The sequence below is a fragment of the Meles meles genome, chromosome 21 (genome assembly GCF_922984935.1).
Source record: "Meles meles chromosome 21, mMelMel3.1 paternal haplotype, whole genome shotgun sequence".
NCBI classification, from domain to species: Eukaryota; Metazoa; Chordata; class Mammalia; order Carnivora; family Mustelidae; genus Meles; species Meles meles.
The window spans coordinates 15329340-15352038 of NC_060086.1; the positions used below are offsets into that span (position 1 = coordinate 15329340).

At 56.6% G+C, this 22699-nt stretch overlaps 1 protein-coding gene across 1 annotated transcript in view; it reads left to right on the plus strand.

The window, feature by feature from the left end:
• Positions 1-22699, plus strand: part of MAD1L1 (mitotic arrest deficient 1 like 1) — a 309358-nt gene that overhangs the window by 12029 nt on the left and 274630 nt on the right. The window lies entirely within an intron of this gene.

The window sequence follows — 22699 nt, forward strand, 5'->3', positions numbered from 1 at the left end:
CGCCAGCAGCCACCCTGTTAGAGTCTGTTGGGGCGGCTCTGGCCAGCGATGCTCAGGTCGGATGAGGTACTTACACTGTGGGGGGGAAACGGGACTGAAGTGACCCTCCTGCCGAAGTCCTAATAACGTCTTTATTTAAGGTGGGCTGGCAGAGCGCTGGCAGGGATCTGATAGCTGTGGGGTGTCAGGCTTTGTGAAAGGATATCTTTGTGGATGCTGAGGGAGTCATTGCTTTCAGGATATGCTGTTCCTTTTCGGCAAAAACATACAGTGGAGATGAACTGAGTTTTGGGGGGCAAAGAGAAAACACTGTTGTGGAGGATTGTCATGCCTTGCAGGCCCCCACAGCAGCCTCGGCTCATCTGTGAGCTGCTGCCTTTGGGGGGATGGCAGGAGGCGGAGGGTCATGGCAGGGCTGCTGGGTGGGCAGCTGGGGTCTCATTCTCTAGTGGGTAGGACGGCCAGGGCGGGCAGCATTCCACCGCTGCCTCCCCCCCGCCCCACACGTTCTGCTGCCCGTCGTTCCGGGGCTGCTGCCCCTCTCCCTCCAGGGTGGTTGCCTGTCCCTCTGTCCCCAGGACTCTGTTGGTCTGCTGCGGACTGGCTCTTGCCCGTAGCTTCATCACCGTGTGGTGGTTCCAGTCTGGGAGAGGGCTGGTGGGAGATGAGTCCTTGGAGCTGTGGTGTTTCAAGAGCCCTTTGTTTTGTCTGCTTGGGTGACGTTAAGACTATAGCTCCTCGGTTGTCTTTCATGTTGCTCTGGGCAGCTGGGCCAAGACTGAGAACCTTCTTTAAAGAGCTGTCCTGTGATGACACGGTCCTGCTGCTGGTTCTGGACCCTGTGGCAGTTCCCGTCAGCATTATTGACTCCACTGTGCGTACCTTGAAATTGCCTCCTCGTCGGCTCTGTGTGACTGAGTCACAGGACAGACGAGGCTGCTGATCGCACTTGAACCGCACCTGCGGGGCCCAGGCTCATGGAGGGCCAGCCCAGCGGGGCCTATCTTCTCTGTGCTACCTCGTGCTCTCTGTGCTTATTAACTCACTGGAAGGCTTCCGTCCTGCTCCCAGGGAGCCTCGTCAGAAGAGAAACCTCCCCTATTTCTTTCCTGTGCAGGAAATCAGAGGCCCATGCATGCCCAATCGGACCAGCTGCCGGCAGGTCTGAACGCCCAACGTGGGCCACAAAGCATGCAGCAGCAGTCAGGCCTGGGGCTGGGGCCCAGCTGGCCGCGGTCTCTGGCCCGGAGGGGAGGTACGGCTGCTCCTCGGCCCTTTGGTCTCACTTCCAGCCTGAGTGTGGCTGGCGTGTGGGGTGCTGACTGCCAGCTGGGGCGGGTCATCTGTCTGATCGCCTGCTTGTGTGTGTTGTGTGTTCAGTGGGTGGCTGGGCCCGGTGAGGGAGAGGAAGAGGGGTGTTGAGCTCCCTTGGGGTCGGCGGTAGGAGAGTGGGCTATGTAGAGCAGAGGCCGGTGTCTCTGTCAGCCCCGGGCCAGGGTGCCCCTCTTCAAGTTTGTGCCTGGCTCTGGGCCGCTTTTCTTGCTGGGAGTGCAGTGCAGGCTTCACTGTGCGTGGGAAAGCTCACCGTGCATGGGGAGGAGCACGGTCCCATGCTGCAGAGGTATCCCTTCCGAGTGGCCGGAGGCTTCTGGAGAAGCACGTGGGGCATCCTTGTGGTCCTGGGCTCCTGGCAGCCGTTGGGGAGGGGTCCTGTAGGGGGCAGCTCTCTTTCATGTGCTTTGTCACCTGTTCCCTGGTCCCTTCCGGGGGCACTTTGGAAACCCCGGCTCCTCCCCTTTACCCCTCCCATCCGCCCTAGGGTGCTCCAGGCTCCAGGCAGCAGGCAGGCTGCCCCCCCCGAAGTGAGTACATGTGTCATGTAACAGTTGGTGGATCACAGACTTGTGTTTTCCCTGTCGTCAGAGCCGTGTGGAGAGTTGGGTACAGATGGGTCAGCCTGCCGGGCACTGGACTTGAGTCTTTCATGACCTTGAGTGCTATGAGGAGGAGTTCTGCTCTCCTTTTTTGCTGAGTTTGGGGCAGTTAGAGATTTCTGTGCAGGGACAGTGACTTGTAGGAGCCCACATCTGGTGGGATTGAATATGGAGTGGGAAACGTGCAGAGGGAAATAGGGCACAGGGAAATGTTGGGGTCCCTGGGGGGAGCATGAGAGGGAAGGGTAGGCATTGGTTAGGAGCTCTGAGACTGCTGTCTGGGTGGCTGGAGGTAGATCTGCCTGCAGTGGGTCCAGGATGGATGCCCTCCATCACCCTTGCCTCGTTCCGTGTGGCAGGGGACGAGAGGACCGGTTCAGACCGTGCTGAATAATGGCTAGATGTGTGTCTGTCCCCAGCATGGCCCTCGTGTTGGGGGGGGGTAGCTTGTGCCTCATCTTTCACACCTGTTCGTGGAAGGACTTTTCTAGAACATGGCTTTCTTCCTGTGGGAACATGTTTGTGGGTGTGTCCTAGTTCAGGGGTGCACCCCCCCCAAAGCACAATCAGCCAGGGAGATGGCAGTGGGTTGGAGGGCAGCAGATGCCCTGGAAGTAGGCGCTAGAGGAACAAGGTGGGCCTTGTGAGCCGGTGGGCACGAGTCTCTTGGTGTTTAGGCCAAGGCATTGTTGTCACTTTGGGACTGAAGGCATTCACTTGGCATGTGTCGTGACCGCAGGTCCTGGCCCACGTCCAGGGTCTCCTGGGCTTTGAGGGCTGCCACCACTAGGTGGCACCCCTGCCCCCGTGATTCTGATCCCTGCACCTCAATAGCTGCAGGGTCCCTGTGGATTTCTGGCCCCATACTTGCTGCGTGCCACTCTTCCTGGTCCTCTGCCGCTCTGCATGGGACTTATATGCTACAGCTGGGGCCAGAGGAGCAGGGGTGTGAGGGCATCTGTGGGCGGCTGGCTGGCCTCTGTTTGCTGCCCTGCCCACCCCTGTTGGCTGTCCCACACTTACCCTGTTCTCCACCAGCTTCTTTATCATCCTTAAATGCTTGGTGTCTGTGAGCTTCTGATGTTTCAGACCAGATGTTCTCTGCCCGGGCTATTCTCTGTGCTCACGGCCGTGGCGTTTTGCAAATTCTTGGAGGGCCCTGTGGCCTTACTGAGGTTGGGAACAGAGATCAGGTCTGACTCCTGGAAAGACCAAAACCCCCTGGAGTTCACACAGCGAGACTCTTGTCACCCTTCCCAGTTTGGGTTTTCTTAGGCCCCGAGGAGCCCAAAGATGTCAGGAGAATTGGGTAGAGGTAGTCGGGGCAGGTCAGGCCATGTAAACCAGTAGGGAAGCCCCTTGGCTCTTTCCTCACCTGCCATGCAGTCTTGTCCACCTGGAGGTTGCTGGATACCTGTTTCCAGCCTGCGGGTCACCTGGGTTGGAGGCAGGTGGGCCTTGGGACTTGGAGAGTCCTGGGTAGGAGGGAATGCTGTTCTAGGCTGTGGGGCACCGTGCACCTGGGGGAGGCTGCAGTGGGGGAGGGAGGGTGGGTGGGTGTGATGCTTGGGTGTCCTCATTTCAGGGCTTTGAAAGCTGAGTGAAGGATTTGGCAGCAGCACACTGAGCATGCCCAGGTGTGGACAGCTTTGCTCTGGGTGTGCGGCTTGGCGGGGAAGGATTTGAAGGTGCTCAAGGCGGACTCCAGGAGACACTCTCTGCACCCGTGTCAGCATGGATGTGACTGTCTGGGGCACCGGAGATGGACTAGCGGGGGCGGGGGCAGACAGAGCAGAAGGGGCACCTGCTGCAACATAAGGGCACCTCCTTCGGAGCCCTGATTCGTGTGGCTCACTCTGGTAATAGGTTAGAGGGGAGCATGCTGTCTCCGTAGTGCAGAAGCTTTGTGAGAGCTCAGCACCCTTGCACGATGCAAACCTCCAAGCAACACAGGAGTGGAAGGGCCCCCGGCGCAGTTCCTGCCGACCCTGCACTTGCATGCCCTCTCCCCGCTCCTCGTCTCTGAGGGTGGCCGTGTGGGCCAGGGCAGCAGTGGGAGGGGGAAGAAAGGCGTGCAGCGGGACAGGAAGTAGTAAATCTGCCTCTGGTTTGAGACAAGATGATCACTCACACAGGAGAGCTCAAGGACTCTGTGAAGGGCCACCCGGAACTGGTAAGCCTAACAGGCTTGCGGTTACAGAGACAACTCACGAAGCTGGACTGAATTTCTGCGTACTGGCAGCCAGCCACTGGAAGTACGTGCCACTGACCATGGCCTCAGAAACGTGACGTGCTTGGGGGTAAATTTGATGAAAACCTATATGTTGTAAAGTGTAAGTTCTTCCTGAGAGGGATACTGTGCTCGTGGAGTGGAGGAGCTCGTGTTGTTGGGATGCCAGTTTGCTGAAATTGGTCCGTACTTCCAGTGCAATCCCCGCCTAAGTCTCAGCAGCTTTTTTGGTAGAAACCAACAGACTGATTCTAAAATTTTATAGGCTTGTTCATGAAAAAAACCAAGGGCTTACAAAGGTTGATTTCAAGACATGTTATAAACCATATTGGTCAAGGCAGTGTGGTAATGGCATAAAGATAGACATACACGTCAACAGAAAATACTAAAATGTTCAGGAATAATTCAAAAATATAGAGTCTGTTGGTTTCCATGAAGGCGATGGGATAATTCAGCAGGAGAGTCAGTGTTCCACAACCGGTGCTGATGCAGTGGGATGTCTGTGTGGTCAGGTCCGGACTCCTGTCTCTTAACGTGGGGCATGCACCTGCCTGGGGTGCAAACCAAAACTTCTGGAAGATTAGGACACAAAAGCATGCACCAAAGATGTTGAAAATTTGGTAACTTGGAGTTCTCTAAACTAAAAAAGTACCTTTGTTCTTGGAAAAAACAGTTACAATAAAGAAGAGGCAAACCCTCTTGGCGAAGGGAGAAAGTACTGGCAGTGTGTACAGAGGCCTGATGGGAGATTCGCATCCAGGATTTGTGAAGAATTCTTTCGAGTGAATAAGACAACGGCCAGTTTTTAAAAGCTGGGGAAAAGGTGTTAAACAGACAACTTTACAGAAGAGGGTCTGCGGACGGGAGGGAATAAGAACGTGATACACGTTCCACATCGTTGTTGTTGGGCGGTGCAGGTGAAGTTCACATGAGGTGCTGCGGCTGGCCCAGTAGAGTGGCTGGGACCAGAGGGAGGCCACAGCAGGGGTGAGAGTATGAGCAGTGACGTCGTGCATTTGCTGCAGGGGCGAGGGGAGGGCAGCCCCTGGGAAGCCCTTGGGAAGGCAGCCCCAAGCATTTGGGAAGCTGTTTGGCTGTTTCCCGTATGTTTACGACAGAACCTGGCAGTGGTATCCTGGGTTCCTAGCCAAGAGAAATGAAAATGTGACCTCAAAAAGACCTGTCCCTAAATGTTCCCAAATGGCCTGATTCCTAACAGCCAAAATGTGGGGACAGCAGGCATGTCCATCAGCAGGGGTGCGGGTTCATGAACATGGCATGTCCCCGGGGCAGGCCAGACTGCTGTGCGTGCACGCGAATCCTGCTGATGCCAGGTGCTTGGAGGCCACGCTGTGTGATGCCCTTTATTTGGAATTTTAACAGAGGCAAAACTGACTGTAGTGGCCATCAGGTGAGTGGCTCCCCACATCTCAGGTTGGGACATGATTGGAGCTAGAGGGGTCCTGACGTTGTGCCAGAAATCGCGTGCCCTTGGCTGTCACAGCAGCTGCTTGGGTGTGCACGCAGTCAGTTGTGCATTCCACCTCCATGAACTGGACCCGTGGACGATGGCAGGCTGGGGAGGGGTGCCGAGGCATGCTTTATAAAGCCTTCATTTTGTGTGGGGCCCACCCCTATGCTCCTCACCCTGTGTCACTACTGCCCGGTCCCCATCACATGGCCCTTGTGCCCAGTGTGCACGAGTTGTCAGAGAAGGGGGCCCTTGGCTGTTCCAGCGGGGGGCACCTGACCCCACAGTCTGGGCACCGGCTGGCGTATTCTCATGTGGCAAGCTCTGACTCAGTGCTCCGTCTGGATCCTGTACACCTCGTCACTCGATTTCCACTGGTACTTCTGCACCAGCAGCGAGCTCTACTGAATTGAAGGACTGTACAGTGTTGTGTAAAGTGGACGAGCTCTGAGTGATCTCAGGCCCCTGGAAGCAGGCCTCATTGGTTGGACAAATTCTTAGAAGTAGGTGTTTTGTTTTGCTTTTTTACCTCAAAAGACATACGTGTTTGAAACAGACAGATGGTGCTAAATTGCCCTCCAAAAAGTGCTTTATGTTCTGTCCTGGCACACGAGTGGCATCACTGGTTTGGGCAGCATGCTTTCCGAGCGTGGAGCCCCAGTGCAGCGAGGAGGGCGGGGACCTCCAGCGGGTTGGAGTTGAACAAGCGTGTTGAGCAGTTTCCACCCTGGGGGGATCCTTACTGAATGGGCGTAGAATGCGTGGTGAGGCCCTCTGGAGTCAAGCCTCTCATTTCATGGAGGAAACAGTTTGCTGGTGGCGGGTGTGCCTCTGTGATTTGGCTCCTTCCCCTGTCCCTTTGTGCCTGGATCTGGCCTGGTTTCAGTCCGGCTGGGAGGGCGTGGTGCCTGTCAGGCAGAGTGCAGCTTTGATGGGATTGACAGCGCAGGAGGGGCGGAAGGGTGGACAGGTTTTGTTGAAGCCTGGCGTCCGTATCCCTGAAACTGGTCGGTCACCTGCAGTGAGCACGGGAACCAGCTGCTGACCAGGCTGCTTCTCAGCAGCACTTGTCCGCTGGCCAGGGGAGTGGTCTTGAGGCCTGTGTCCCATGGTGGGTGAGGCCGGGCACATGATTCCTTTTAAGAGAGCATGGCATTGACTAACCTGGACTATTTTATGGCCACAGTCTCTGTGGTCGCCACTTCTGATCCCCTGGGTGTTGGGTCTGTCAGTACATGAGGCGGTGCTTGTGCTCAGGAGGGTGGCCGGGCTATCAGGCACCTTGGTCTTGGTTTGGTTTTGTCTGGGGTTCTGGAGGAGGAGGAGGAGGGAGGCAAGGGCTTCACCTTCTGGTCTCCCGTGCTGGCACCTCTGTGGTCTCAGCTATGAACCTTTCTTTTGTTCCACTGCATGCTCATTTGTCTGCTGAGAGCTGTCGTCCAGCAGCTTGGCTCTGGAGAGGTGCCTTCACCCGCCCTTGGCTCTCTGTCAGGCCTGTGCCCTGGTGTAGTGCTGGCTTCCAACCCCAGTGGCCCCCAGAGGTGTGCAGGTGGTGCCCGGAGGCTTCGGAGTCCATCCCAGCCCTGTGCCACCTTGTGGAGGCCAACAGGGGAAGCAGGCACTCCTGTGATTTACTCTTGGCCTTAAGTAGCCAGTCATTCTCCCGGTGGCTGAGCCCCGGCTTCTACCTTCACGTGTTTGATTTCTTTACTGGTTACCTGCCGTCTTCAGTCTTGTGAAAGAAGAGCAGGGGCTTGTCTTCAGAGGCCCTGGGGGCTTGGAGGGTGGCTAGACTTTGTGAGCACCGAGGGCCTGGCAGCCAGTGGCATTTAGTAAACGTTTGGCTAAGCGTTTGGCGAGTGAGTGAGTCGTGAGTCAAAGTTGTGCTTTGTTTCTGTGCCTTTCTGTCTGTGGTTATTGTGACTTAGGACGGGGCCTCTCCTGGCCTGCTCGGCCGCGGTGACAAGGCGCCTGTGTTGTTCATGCTCTTGTGTTCCGGGGGGAGTCAGAAGACAAGTGTAGCAGAGAGCTTCCTGACAACTGGCTTCCTTCCACTGCAGCCCCATCTTGGGCCCGGGTGGAGCAGGCCCTGGCTGTCCCCGGCTCCCCAGTGAGGTTCAGATGTGAGTCTGACTGGCCTGTGCCTGTTGCTGCAAGTAGGTGTGTGCAGCGACCTGTGGAGGGAGCCGTATCCCTGACAGGCCGGTTCCCCCCTGGGCCCAACTGCAGCCTTTCCAGAGGCATGCGGGTGGGCCCACACGAGTCCCGGCATAGTCCTGGCCCCTCTGTGTCTGTGTGTCCCATCCCTGCGGGGAATGGCAACAGGGAGGCGCTCTCCCAGAGGAGCTCTGCCCGCTCTTCAGGGGCCGTCTCCTGCGTGTGCTCGCTGGGGCCCCGAGGACGGCCGGGCTGGTCCCAGATGGAAGGGCGTCTGTGTTCTGCACTTCTGGCTCGACGCTCGAAGTACTTTGGAGGGCTTTTCTCCAGCTCTGTAGATACGGCTCGTCTCCTTCTGTACCTCCTTTTAAATTGGTTTTAAAAAGTCTAAAGCCAGATAGCAGAAGGATTTAGACAAATTAGGCTCTGCTGGGTTCTCAGGGGATTATGTTGGAGAGAGAGGAGCATCTCTGTGTCTGGTTTCTGTGGACTTGGAGAGGCTTTACTGAATTCCTCCTGGGAGTGCGGGAGGATCCCGCCCTCCCTCATCAGTGCCCCCCCCCGGCCCCCCAACCCCAGCAGTGGGGAGGGGCTGCAGCCGCAGAGCTGGAGGCCTCTGGGTAGCCTTGCCTGTTTTCCCAGCAGCCCCCATGGCCTTCGGAGGCCTGGTGTGTTGGGCAGGCTGCGGGGAGCAGCGGGGGCTGGTTACTCGGGCAGCATTAGCTCTGAGCTTCCTCACCTGACAGCCTTGGATGTCAGCTTTCTGGCTGTGAGGAGTGATCACACCCGGTTAAGTGCATGGGGCCTTGAGCGCTGATGTCCTTCCTCACGGTCTGTGTCCTTCGTGTCTGAAGCTAGAGGGCTTCTGACCTCTCCAGGGCAGAGCAGGTGGCTTTCAGTGTTGAATTGCTGGAGTGTGGGGTCAGGCGGTGGGCACACCTCAGTGCTCATGCGTGGGTGGCTGCCTGGGAACACGGGCTCCGATTTTGCCCAAACGAGCTGGGGGCTGAGGCTTGGAGGGTGGCCGGCCTGGTGAGCGCTGAGTGACTGGGAGCCCACGTGTCCATGGAGCAGAGCCCCGGCAACAGGGCAGATCCATGTTCCTAGAGGCCAAGCGGAATTATCTTTTAAAGAACAGATGCTGGGGCACCTGGGTGGCTCAGTGGGTTAAAGCCTCTGCCTTCAGCTTGGGTCATGATCTCGGGGTCCTGGGATTGAGCCCCATATCGGGCTCTCTGCTCAGCAGGGAGCCTGCTTCCTTCCCCTCTCTGCCTGCCTCTCTGCCTACTTGTGATCTCTCTCTGTCAAATTAAAAAAAAATAATAAAATAAAGAACAGACGCTGGTCAGCATGGGGCAGGTGATCGTGCTTTGTTGTGTTTCTTCAGCGAGGCTCACACTGTTACCCTGTGCAAAGCCCAGACTCCCCCCACCCCCTGCCATCCTCAGCTGTGCCATTTGCCTTTGGGCGCCTTAGGGACAGAGTGCCGAGATGTCCCTGGGGTCTCCATATGGTACACGCTGTGGCTGTGGTGCCACGCAGGCTTCAGGCCCCCGGGTCAGGGGGATGGCGTCTGGGCCAGTCCAGCAGACTCTTCCTCAGACCTGCAGTGTGTGCGGTCCCCTGGGGATGGGGATGAAGCAGGGGAAGGGGGAGGAAGTCATCCCAGTGGCGGGGGACATGAGCACCAGTGTGGGTAGGTGCTGGAATGTGGACCGGGATAGAGGGGACATGGGCGACCACCCACACGGATTCAGTGCTGCCGGATCAGAGTCTGCATGGGGCGGAGGTGGGACCAGGAGGCATTGTTCTGGATCCCCTGCTCTTCCTTGCTTGACCTGCCTTGGGTCCTCCCTGGCTGGTGGATGGCACTGGGCAGGAGTAGAAACCCTGGGCCTGGAGCAGGGTCCTGGTCAGTGGTTCCTCCTGTCCTGACGTCTTCACCAGGGTTTAGTTCCATGGAGGGCATGGTAGGTTTGTCTCTGGTGACCTCAGAGTGCCCTCCGTCCCCTCCTGGTGGAGCCAAGTGCGTGGCCTAAAGCCTAGGGACTTACTTGCCACTTGTGTGCCCATCCTGCGTGTCCTGTATTGGGTTCCTCTTGTGGCCCGGGTGTTTCTTCCTGCAGAATGTCTGTCATGGGAGCTGGGAGTGCTGGGGGGGGGTGTGTGTGTGTCTTGCTGGGGGGTGGAGAGTGGGAGGAGGAGGTGAGTGGGGGGAGTGGGAGAGTAGAGGGGGTGGGAGAGTGGTGTGGGTCAGCCCTCTTGTTCTGGTTCACCAGGCCTTAGTCTGTAGAGGGGAGACAAAGGCTTGCTTTGTAAGGGACCATGACAGTGACACTCCACAAGGAATGGACATATCCCTCCCTTCCTTCTTGGCTGCTGACACTCACAGATGAGACAGTCGAAGGCAGGAAGGGTGGGTGGGCCCTGCCTCCCCCCACTGCCCACACATAGCTTGGGGAACTGTGTGGAGGCCTGTTGCCTTTCCCTGGTTGGTTGGGGCAGTGAGGGCTGTCTGTGTGCAGACCGAGCATGGCCTCCTCCATGTGGCTGGTACTGTGGAACGCCTGTCCTGGGGCATGGAATTAGTGGCCCTTCCAGGGCAAGGGCCTGGTTTTCCTGCCCTGCCAGGTGCCCCTTGCTCACGGACGGTGTGCGGGCTGGTGCCCAAGAACCCAGTGGGCAGGTGGCCGCCGAAAGCAAGTGTCTTTGCACTTCTCAGTTAGTCACACGATGGTGGAAGGAGGAGCCTTTGTGTCAGAGGAGTGTGTCCTGTGGACCACCATGGGCTTGCGGCCTGGGTCGTGTGCCCACAGTTTGCATCTAGCATTCTTGACCCTCCATTGAAGAGCGCGTGCTCCGGACCGAGGCTGCTCTGCGGGCCCAGGAGGAAGCCTTCGCATGTGCTCTTGGGTCATCTGGCGTGTCTTGCTTTGGGATGGCCGGCTCTGGCTGGTTTGGGCATCGGGGCTTGCGAGCAGGCCAGCTGCTTCGGCAGCAATATGGCTTGGGGGCAGTCATGGCCCTTACCTGCAAGAGCTGGCTTGGCTGCAGGAAGCCAGGGAGGGCAGAGTAGGAGACCCCACGGTGCCCGCTGGAAGGGCCACCTCCGCGGGTCTCCGGGCCCTGCAGCCTTGGGGCTGACGTGGCACACCCAGGCACATGTGTGCAGACAGTGCGGGCAGACTCCCGCTGTCCTTCCAACCAGCTCCCAGAGTGGGATGTGGAGTAGGCGCCGGGAGGGAAACCCGCTCACTGTCGTTTGTGGGGAAACTGCCTGGGGAGATGGCATTCCCCTGTCATTTTTACTCTCTCTCACTCAAAAGCGAATTCGGGTCGGTCTAATGGAGTACAGAGGTGTCCCTGTGTGCGAGAACACGCATCTGAGCATGTGGAGGGAGCGTGTGCAGAGGGTAAGAGGGAAAGGACACTGTTGCCATGAAGCTGAGGGTGAGAGGTGCACGAAACTGGCACCCAGGCCCCGCCTCCCTTGCTCTGGTACCTGGAGGCTCCTGGAAGTCCATGGAAATAGGGAATCCGGTGTCTGTGGGATGAGAACCAGCCAGTGACTGACTGCTGTTAACACTCATTTCTCCTCCGAGTGTGGGGACTTCTGGGCTGGTGACCGCAGTGACAGTCAGGGCCTGTAATGGGGCTTGGGGTCCAGGGTAATGGTCTGACTTATGTAAATGATAAGATTGGCTGTCAGGCGGCTTTCTGTGAATAGCATTTTGTTAGAGACCTCTGCAAACCAGGGAGGAATGGAATAGAGAAAGCAAATGAAATTTTAAAAAATTGTTTTAGAGCAGGCAAAACTGTCCCCAAGCTCCCAGCACAGCGGTTGCTTGAAGTTGGTGTTGAGGGCTTGGCTGGGAGGGAGTAGCCAGAGCCCTCCGGGGAACGGGGTGCCGTCTCTCAGTAGGGATGTGGTCCCAGTCCGGTGTCAGTGTCCTGCGACCCAGGTCTTAGGCGCAGTTGTTAGGAGGTAAAATTGATGGTATAAACCACGTGTAACATGAATGGAGTTGGGGGTGGCGAGTGGGTGGCCAGTGAGGGAAGCATGGGTGGCTGGCCCCTGGTGCGCTTGCGGGTCTGTCGTGCGGTAGCGGTCACTCTGCTCATGTTTGCAGCGTCCTCTCATGAAAGTCTGGAGTCGTTGCCATCGGCTTCTTCCTTGCGTTCTCCTGTTTCTTCTCGGCCTCCTCCAGGTGCCAGAGGTCCAGGCTCCGGGTCTGTGGCAGCTGGCTGGCCTCCAGGAGGTGCTCACATCGGGAGTTGCCGGAAGGACGAGGTGTGGGAGGCTGCATGGGGGCTGCTGGCTGCGGCGCAGCAGGCGTGCTTAGGCCGAGCCGGCAGGGAAGCCCGAGCCGACTCTTGCCCCGGAGAGCTGGCTGTGTGCGCCCGCACTCGCCAGTCTGCCTCGTGGAGCCGGTGCTGTGCTGGGTATGGAGGGAGCCCCAGGCCAACGCCCCTTGAGACTGGCTGATTGTGCACACGTGTCGCGTACTGCTTTTCCAGTTCGACTCTGGAGGCTGTTGTCTTGAGCTTCCTCTGTGGCCGTGAGCCGGTGTGTGTTTGCGGGCACACGTGTTGGTGGAGGGGCAGTAGCACATGGGGACACCAGGCAGCTCTGAGCCCAGAGGCTGATGCCAGGGCAGGGGTGAGTAGCGGCTGTGATTGCCGTGGTCCTTGGGAAACTGCTGTGGAGCAGTCGGTGTGATTTCAGATCCTGAGGGGCTAGAGACCCTTGCATGAACAAACACTGTGTTTGTGTGACTCTGTGGTCGGAGACGTGAGGGCTGGTCAGGGGGAGTCTCCTTGTGCGCCGTCGGCCGTCGGCTTCCTTTCCCTGGGCTGCTGGTGCTGCTGGCTTTGGTGCCTTGCCACACACACACTCACACACGGATGCCCCCCAGCCCCCGTGTCTGCTGGCACCAGTCCCGGTGAGCCCCGGCCACGCCGAATCAGATGCCCTGGTGCGTGGCTTGCCGAGAGTCTGGTTTCTTCAAGGCACCCAATGCTTTCTTGTGTGGCGGTCGTGCAGTCAGGGGACAGGTGGGAGGTGTTCCCCGAGGCCCCCCTCAGGTTCAGTGATGGCTGGAATGGCTGCGGGGCTCTGGGTAGCTGTGCCTCTCTGATGGGGCTTGTTACAGGAGCGCAGGACCCTGAAGGGCTGGGAACAGAGTGCATGTGGGGCACTGGACGATGTGCCTTTTCTCCACCCTTAATCTTCGAGTCCCTCTACCTCGGAGGAGATGAATCTGTTCCAGACGGCTTGCTTCAGTGATTTTCATTAATTCCATGTCACAGGGCCCGTGCTCAGGACGTCTGTTTGTAGTGGCTAGTGGTTCCATCTGCTTTATCAATCTCTTGCCTGGGGAGGGGCCCCCGGAGCTCTTGTCGGAAGCTGTCCTCCTGGACCGTGTCAGGACTGTGTGTTAATTGCAGTGGGGCTCTGAAGCTGCAGGTTGTCCTTGCCAAGGATCCCCAGTGTCCCTTCTGTCATGGTGGTCTTGAGGAGCCCATGGGCACAATGCACGGTGGGCTTGTTTGTGCACCAGGTGTGGCCTCCCTCGCACACACTCCTTGCCTCAGAGGATTGCACAGACAGCTTGAAGGGGCAGCCGGCCCTTGGACGGGTTCCTGCACTTGGGGAGGTGTGGTGGTGGTGGTGGGGCCTGGTCCAGGGCAGAAGTACTATGGGAGGCGGCAGGGCAGGCTTGGGGTGACCTCTGAAGGCAAGGGTGAGTGTGCAGTATAGGACAGAGGCCATGGGCTGCTGAGCAGGCCGAGGGACAGGGAGGACAGCCGGCCATGACAGGTTGGCTTTGCATGCCAAGGTGACTGGCTCTGGTGCGGATCAGGAGTTCCACAGGGACTGTGGAGCTGAGGCTGGGAGACGTCCTTGACACACAAGACAGGAGGTCACAGGCCTACATGGGGCGTGGGAGGAAGGGTGCCAGCAGATAGGCCAGAGGCTGGGATGGGTTTTGGCCTTTAGGAAGGGAGAGCTGTGGACTCTGTTGAGGGTGTGTGCTTTTGAAATAGCCAGGGGGGAATCGTCATGTGTGCACAGGTCTGGATTTGAGGGTTCACTCGGGCTCCCTATCCTCTGGCCTCTTCCAGACCTTACCATGCCGGCCGAGGGAGCAGCTGTGGGTCAGGAACAGCAGATGCCTGGGCATCAGTGTGTCTCTCTGGCGGGATGGCAGTGCGGAGGAGGGTGCTTGTGGGTTCGCCTGGGTCCCAGCTACCTTGTCTGCAGAACAAGGATGGCAGCCAGGCATTGACAGGCAGAGCTTATGGCATATGGTAGCCAGCAGCATAGGTCTGTCCCTGTACCCTGCCAGGGGACCGTGAACAGTGGAATGAACACACTTCGGGACACACTGGGCCCTGAACATCCTGGGAGACAGGATGGCAACTTTCCTTGGGTCTGCCTGTGCTGTGTCTGTATGAGAACCTTGCCTGTTCTGTTGCCAATCTATGTCTTTGCAGGTTAGCGACACCACAAGGGTTGGGGTGGGTCACAGAGTGAGTGGGCCCATGGACTGGTGTGGGGCTGTGGTTGTGACATTGGTAAAGCCTCCGCCTGCACACGTGGGAGAGGAGGTGATGGGACTGTGGTGGAGTTCTGTGCTTCTAGCAAATCCCTGGGATCCGCTGGTGTCCTGCGGTGATGTTGAAAGCACGGACCTCAGCTCTCAGCACGCAGCTCCCACGGCTCTGTCTTGAGTGGGGGGTTTCCTGGGGACAGGTGTGTACGTGCTTGTGGGCCTGTCTTGGGGCAGCGTGGCCAGCTCTGCAGCAGGATGAGAGGCAGGGGCTCCTGGAGGGCCGCTGGGCCCAGGAAGACATGGCTGAAAGCCTTTGGAACATGGGCTGGGCCAACGGGACCCGTCCTGTGAGTGACAAGCCCACTACTGACCGTCAGGGCCCTGAAGTGAGCAGGTTTGCAGATGTGCTTTTCTCTGAGGCTCTGGGGGCCTGACCTAACTGAAGGACACACAGAAAACAAATTCGTTGCTCTTAGACTTTGTCCTCAGTGTTATGGGAGCTGTGCTAAGCAGAGTGTCGGCGTGGCTTGGGTCGTTGGCTGGTTTAATCAGAGCTTGGTGATAGTAGAGGTTATTGTCTGCTGCGAGCTCTGAGGGGGTCACGGAGCTGGCCCTTCCCAAATATTGACTGCCTGACATGGCGGCTGGCAAGGTGGGGATTGATGTCCTTGGTTTCTCTGGAGACCCAAGCCATCCTGTTAGGAATGAGATGGGGGAAGGGGGTGGGCAGGGCCCTGCTGGGTCTCTGTGGTGGCGAGGCTGGATCCCTCCTCTGACAGCGAGGCCTGTCTTCTTCCCCTTGCCTCACGCTGTGTCCTACAGATTTTCCCTGCCTGTTGCCCACATGTGGACATTGCCTGAGCATTTACAGCATGTCTGGCTGGTGCTGGGTGCTGGGTATCTGAGGCCTCCCAGAAGTCGGCAGGCGGGTACACAGGTGTGTCGGGCATGGCTCCTGGGAGAGGCGGTGCCTGACCTTCAGCTGAGAGGTTGGGAACTTTCTCCAGGCAGGGGAAGTGGCCCGCGCAAGCCCACTTAAGCTGGAGGGACCTGGTGAACTTTGATGTCCTCCAGTTCCAAGTGCCGCTGGCCGGTGTGTGGGGGCATGGCAGAGGCCCATGAGCGGCAGGGGTCAGTTCTTGGAGGTGTTCTGGGTCATGCTGTGGAGGCTGGACTTAGGCCTGTGGTGGCGGGGGGAGTATCCGCTGTGTGGTAGGAAGTGCTTCCTTTCTGTGGCCTCTCTGTGGCCTCTCCTTCCCTGAATTCTGAGACACGGTCTTGGTCCTTGGCTAGACCCTGCCAGTAGATGTCTGTGGGGCGGGTGGTCTGCTACAGGTGTCCAAGCCCTGTGGCAAGGGGCAGGGGACCCCCACGGATGCAGGGGGACAGTCTGTTTCTGAGCACGGGGCCGGCAGCGGCGGTCAAGTGTGGGCATTTCGAGAGTTGAGGTGGATGCAGGTGGCTTGAGTGCCAGGCCAGGTCCTTTCCGCTGTGGCCGCTGTTTCCTCTGCAGGTGAGTGCCTGTTCCCTGCTGACCCCGTCATCTGTTGAAGAACTGAGATTTTGGGAAAAGTCAATCATGGCCTCCTTCTCTGGGCCTTTGTGAGAGGCTCTGTTGTTGGGCAGACATCACGCTGGTTCTGGGGATGGCGTCGTGCAAGCCGGCCTCTGCCCTCACGGTGCGAGGACAGAGAGCTTCAAACAGAATCGAAGGGGAGCCCCTTGAGGCTCCGAGAGGAGAACTTGCTGCAGCAGCATTTGGCAGAGGTGCTTGACTTAGTTGGAGTCAGACCTTGGTTATGTCTTTGCCGGGTTTGAATAATGTTGGTGGGCAGATGGCCAGACGTTTTTCTGGTTTGGAAATCGGTGGCTGACGAGGCTCCAGAGCCTGTTTGTGTCGAGACAGGCCTTGCTTGCTCTAAAGAGGGGCTGACCTTGCCGACAGGATGGCTCTGTTGGACCTGGGGCCGCCGTCTCCTTGGAGGGTCTTCCTGCAGGGGCCACCTAGGCCAGCTCCTGGTTGCTGTCTTGGTCACGTTCCCCCCAGCTCTGGATGAGGGGGGCTCACCATTATCCCCACTTGGCAGACGAGACACCAGAGCTTCTGGGGGGTTCACTGGCCAAGGTCACGCAGCACGTTTGTGCCCCCCTCGTTGGATTGCTTGGCTGGTCGCGGCGCATGGTGACCACTGCCTTCCGTCACCTCCGCCCATCTGGCTGGCCGCGTGGTGCCATGCAGCTGGATCCTGCATCTCTGGGAGCTGAGCTGCCTGCTGCTGGCGTCTCAGGCTTCTTTTGAGGCGCTGCCCATCTACTTAGCCTGAGGAGCACTCGGCACAGGTGCGTGTGCTGCCCCTCAGCCGATACCAGCTCTTTGAGGCCCGATGGCTCACAGACGATGTTTGGCAAAGAAGGCCTGCCTGCCTGCTGGAGGGCTGACCTCCCTGCCTTTGCTCAGGGCTGAGCACCTTCTGGCGGGTGCTGGGATTTGCTTTTCAGATGGGGAGACTCTGCGAGGTAGAGGAAGACGGTAATTATTTGGGAGAGGAAGACGGAACTTCTGGGGGAGCAACATGACATTCTTCTGTTCTCGGAGGCGGCTGAGTTAGATTAGCAATGAATTTTTTATTATGTGCAAACTGCTCTCAGTTCCGTGGAACTGAACCATCCTCCCACAGTAGGGGGTGGGGGGGCAGACTTACTTCTTGTTTGGTTTTTCAGAGCACTGCCGTCTGTCAGCTCTTGAGCTGGTAGATGTTCATGAGCCTGTGCGGAGGCCAGTTCGACACACACGTCTCTGTTTTCAGGCTTGTTCTCCGGCTCCACCTTGCCTGTGGGGCAGGGGTTTGCTGGCCTGACATCTCCTGAGCACACTGCCCTTCCCGAGGAGGGCGGTCACACGTTGTCGCTGAGAGCAAGTCTGGTGTTGCACGCGGGTCTCAGAGTAGGTGCCTCTAACCCAGAGCTCATTCGTTCTGGGCTCGTATGGGAAGGTTGGAGTTGATTTTTTACTAGTTTGTGAGCTGAGAGGAATCGCCAGAAGCTATTCCTGAAGTTTCTCTTAGTTGGGGCATCTTTTCCTAGTTACTAGTGCTCAGCCACGGTGTTCTAGGTGTCCCGGAAGGGGCCATGGCTCAGCTTGATTCTTTGGAACAGGACTTCCTTTTTTGAAGTTTAGCTGACACAACGTGGGGCTGGTCTTGTGAGCGCAGCACAGTGATGGCCCGCTGCAGGCTCACTGCCGTGTGTCCCAAAAAAGGGCCTCGATGGCCATGTTGATTGCGTTCCTGGGGCTGTGCTGGTCATCCCTGCCACTCACTCACCCTGGAAGCCACCGCCTCCTCCGCCCCTGCCTCCCACTTGGCCCATCTCCCACCTGGCGCAGGGATTCCCCATCGCAGAAGATGTACTTTCTCCTGTTTTGTCCATTTGCCAGGCTGGTTTTCTTGACGGAACAGCGGGTGCCTCTGCAGAAACTTGATTTTGCTGAGACCGGTGGTGGGCTGACAGGGCCCGGCAGCTCAGTGTGCTGACCCCTGTTTTGGGCTGTGGGGTGGGTGGACCGGCTCACACCCCTGCTCGCTGCTTTCCCTAAGGAGTATGGCAGTCTCCTTCCTCCTTGTTTCTGCTCTGGGAGGATCCGGTCTTGGGACGTGAACTGCGTTGGCATTCGTTAGCGGGAGTGGCTGTAGCAAGGAATTGGGTGTGCTCTGGAATTGGGTGTGCTCTGCCTCTAGGTGTGTTTCTCGTGTAGGGAGGTCTTCTCAGGGGCCTGGGCTAAGCCACACTTGTGTCTGTCTTGCCTGCTCTCCGGTGGCCCCGAGTTTCACGGGGCAGGCGTTGATGCCTGTTCCATTCAGCAGCTTTTTGCTGAGTGACCACAGCGTATAGAGAGATCACAGCATGCAGAGAACGAGCTCAGTGTGGTCCCTGCACCGCCCCCCAGCAAAGCACCGTCACGGTTTGGGGGGCTGAGAGGGAAGGGTCTTGAGGGCTAGGGCAGGAGGCTCTGCCTGTTCCGGGAGGGAAGCCCTCCTCAGGGAAGGTGGTAGGCCATCAGAGCTGGGCTGGGCATGTGTCTCAGCTGCCTAATGGCTGGATGCTGTGGGCCTCGAGGCCTCTGCTTGGACCCTGGGAGTCTTCAGAGCTCTCCTTCCTGGTACCTCATCTCCCTGGCTGCCCCGTCCTCCTGCGCCAGGATGGTCCGCCGCCCGCTTCTCAAGGGACGTGAGCTGCGTGTCTGCCTGTATGGCAAGGAGTTGCTTTTGTTTCTATCAGAAACACGAACCTCGGTTTGGAGCCCTTCCATTTACTGACAACCCTTGCCAAATTAATTTTATTTAATTATCTCCCGGGGCTAAGCTTGAATACATCTTGTGTTAAATTCACATTTTTTCCCCTTTTCTAAACGAAATGGACTTAATATCCTTGTTAAAATCTGATTAAAACTAAAATTGAGTTTTTTGAAGTCTGATTATCCCATGAAATGGAATTTTTAAACGTAATTATGGATGGATTTGCATATACTTTTCAGCACCATTGAAAAGAAAGTTGAAATCATTTATTAATGACATCTTTTCTGTCATTTCCTTGGGGCATGATGCTTGTTCAGGAGCGAGGCAGGTGGAGGAGAAAAGCTCCCCTTCTCCCCGTTCTTTCTCAGAATCTGTTGTAAACTTTCTTCCTTGGAGAACCTGTTCCCAATGAGTCTGAGCGTTCTCTCCCTTCTGCTGTGCTGCTTGTCCTGTGTGGGCAGTTGACGGCCTGCAGGGCTCATGTGTACCCCTGAGCTGCCTCCCTGACTTCAGAGCTCTTATCCTGAAGGAGGGGGATGGAGCGCGGGGTCCGCGGCCTCTGGCGGCCTCCCCGTTCAGCCCCCCAACTGTGGATTGATAATTAATGGACCACCCCCCTCCTAATTCTGGATTACATGCATACTATTAAAAAAACCAAAAACCAAACACATTTCATAATCACCTGGGTAAAAACATGGGATTTTCAGAAGCTACCTCCTTATTCTTTGAGAAACTGCACTATTTCAGAAAGGCTTGTTTCCTGTGTTGTGCCTAGAATCTGAGCAGCAGCTCCGACCACATAGCTGACAGCCGTCCGGCTTGCCTTACCTTCAGGGACTCTGTGTGTAAGGAACAGCGACAGTGGCTCTCCCCGCAGGCTGGCCCCTCCCTCAGTGCTCTGGGGGGTTGCGGCCACAACGGGTACCCTGCTTCTCAGGGGCCTGGCGCACGAGGCCGTGGTGATGGGACGGAGGGGTGAGCTGGGGTGAGGCAGAGTGCCGTGCTGCCCGGCGGGGATTGGCGCTGCTCATGGTTGCTCTGCGCAGGTCTGTGCTGGGGCTGGGAGGGATTCCACATGTTCTTAAGAAGCTGGGGATCAGAGTCTCTTTGGAAAATTGCCTGAATTTGAAAGCTCTGCATGGGCTTAGTTAGCTCCATCTGGGACATCACCATTGTACAGCCTGGGTTGGTGGCCGGGGCGCAGCCTGTGTCCCAGCCGTGCCTCCTGCCTCTCTTGGTTGGAATGTATGGACCATACGGTACATACGTATGGGGCCGTTCTCATGAGTCTGTTCCTAGGTGAGCTTCCTTCCTCCCTCCTTCCCTCTCCTCCTCTCACCCCTCCTCTGCTCCCCTCTTCTCCTCCCCTCTTTCCTCTCTTCTCCCCTCCTCTACTACTCCCTCCTCCTTCCTCCAACCCTCTCTGCCATTTCTCCTCTGTCCCCCCCTCCTTCTCTTCCTCCTGTCCACCTCTCCCACCTCCTCTGTTCTCCCCTCCTCCCCTTCTTCCTCTCCTCCTCCTCTCCCTCCACTCCCCCATCCCCCCCACCCGCATGCATTGTCCCTCCTCCTCTGCTCCCTCCCACCACTTCTTCCTTTCCTTCCCTCCTTTTTACTCTCGAGTGGTTATTATACTCATTTCAAGTTAAGGTAAGGGTTACTTTCTTAATTTGCTTTTTATCTGTAGTTATTTTTTCATTCCCATTCTTATTTAATTCAATTTTTTGAACGTACAGAGCATTAATATGTTTTAGATTGCCAAAACTCGACACAGAAGCAAATCCCAAGTGTTTCCCATCCTGTACCCATCCTGTTCGAGTCTTCCCTTTCCTCGGAGGTAACCCATTTTATTTATTTTTTCCTGCTGTATCCTTCCTGTGTTACTTCTTATAACCACTAGGAATGTGTGTGTTTTCCTTTCCCGTTCTCTCACATAAGGGTGGTCTGCTGTATTTGCTCTCCGAAGCTTTGCTTGTTCTGTGTGATGGTATCCGTTGGAAGTCCCTCCATGGTCAGAGAGAAGAACATCAACGTTCTTCTCTCTTATTGTTGGGGCCTGGTCCTCCGTTGTGTGCGGGCACTACACATGTTTTATCCCAGCCAGTCTCCTGTGCTAAGATGTTTGGGTAGTTTCTGATCCTTGGCAGTTATAAACAATGCTCTCATGAATAGCCTTGTCCGTGTGCACTGATGTTTACTGGTGTTTCTTTGGGGGCAACTGTTAGATTAGGATTGCTGGGGGAAAGGATATCCGTGTCCTCTATGTGCTGTGTAATTGTATTCTTCGTGCTTTTATGTTTTAAGTTTGTGGAATTATTTTGTAGTTAAGACTCTATGTACTTCATCGTGAACGTGACTGTGTGTGTTTGCTGTATGTACGTGTGCGTCGGTTGGCTCCCGGGCTGTCCTCAGTCTGCACAAGTGTCTGCCCTGCCTGCCATGTGCCCGGGTGCCCGTGTCCCTACAGTCCCAGGGGGCTGTAACTTAGCAGGGTTTTCAGGTGGTCGTGGGCATTCGTCTTTGCTACAGTTCCCAAACCAGTTCGTTTCTTCTTTTTTTCTTTTTTTTATCGTGATAGAACACGCGTAACATGAAACGTCCATCTTAAGCGTTGTAAAGCCTCTGGTTCGCCGGCATTCACGTGGTTGTGTGGCCGTCAGCACCGTGTCCAGCACGTTCTCATCTTCCCAAACCTGCAAGTCTATCCCCGTGAAACCCTCGGTCCCTTTCCCCCACCCTCCAGTCCCAGGCGCCACCATCTCTGTCCCCCTCACATGGGTGAGATGCTCATACTGGGTTTGTCCTTTAGTCACTGGCCTGTTGTACTGAGCCTGCCGTCTCCACGGTTGTCCCTGTGGGGGCGGCACCAGAGTCTTGGTCCTTGTGAAGCCTGAAGCGCAGTCCCCTGTGCCTAGAGCACGGCTTGTTTGTTCCCCTGACAGTGGACACGTGCGTCGCTTCCTTCTCCCTTTTGGCTGTTGTGAATACTGCTGCTTTGGATGTGGGCGCACAGATGCCTCTTCCAGACCCCACTGCCAGTTCTTTGGGTCTGTACGTGGCAGTGGGACTGCCGGACCCTGTGGCGATTCAGTGTTTCCTTCTCTGACAGAGCCCCGGTCCCTGTTCCTCAGCTTCTGCCCCATCTTACGTTCTTGCCAGCAGAGCACGGGGTGCCAGTTCTCTGCCTTCTCGCCAACACCTATTATCTGTTTGCTTTTGCTTATTTCACTTTTTTGTTATTTTTTTGGCTTGTTTTGATAGTAAGCACCCTAATGGGTGTGAAGTGGTGTCTCCCTATGGTTTTGATCTCCAGGTTCCTGGTGCTGAGCGGTGCTGAGCGTCTTTTCACGTGCTTGTTGGCTGTTCGCGTGTCTTTGAGGACCCGTGTGTTCGGTCCTTTGTCACGTCTTTTTCAGGTTATTTGTTTCTTGATGCTGAGTTGTGAGGATTCTTTGTGTCTTCTGGGTGCCAGACCTTATCAGATCCCGGGGTGAGCGGGTACTTCATCCCCTCCGTTCTCTTGCTTGCGTCCTGCGTACAAAAGTGTTAAATTTAGACTGAGTCCAGCTTCTTTCTCTTTGTTGCCTGTGCTTTGATGTCGTCCCCAAGAGGTCCTTGCCAAGCCCAGGGTCTGCAAGCTTCCCCCCTGTGTTTCTTTCTGGGTCTTACTGTTTTAGCTTTTACGTGGGGGCCTTTGATCTGATTCGAGTTTGTTTTTGTATATAATTCTGAAGTAGGGGTCCAGAATCCTTCCTTTTCTGTGGATGTCCAGTGTCCCAGCACCGTTTGTTGGAAAGACTGTCCTTTCCCCACTGAATGGTCTTGGCAGCCTTGTTGAAAATCATTTGACCTGGATGTGCAAGGGTTTATTTCTGGCTGCCTGTTCTATTCCATGAGTGTGCAAAGTGTGCTGGTCTGCTTTTTACGCCGGTGCCACTTTGGTTCGATTACTGTGGCTTTGTGATAAGCTGTCAAATCAGAAAGTGTGAACCCTTCCACTGTGATGTCTCCCCACCCCCCCAATATTGTTTGGCCTATTCTTGGTCCCTTGAGAT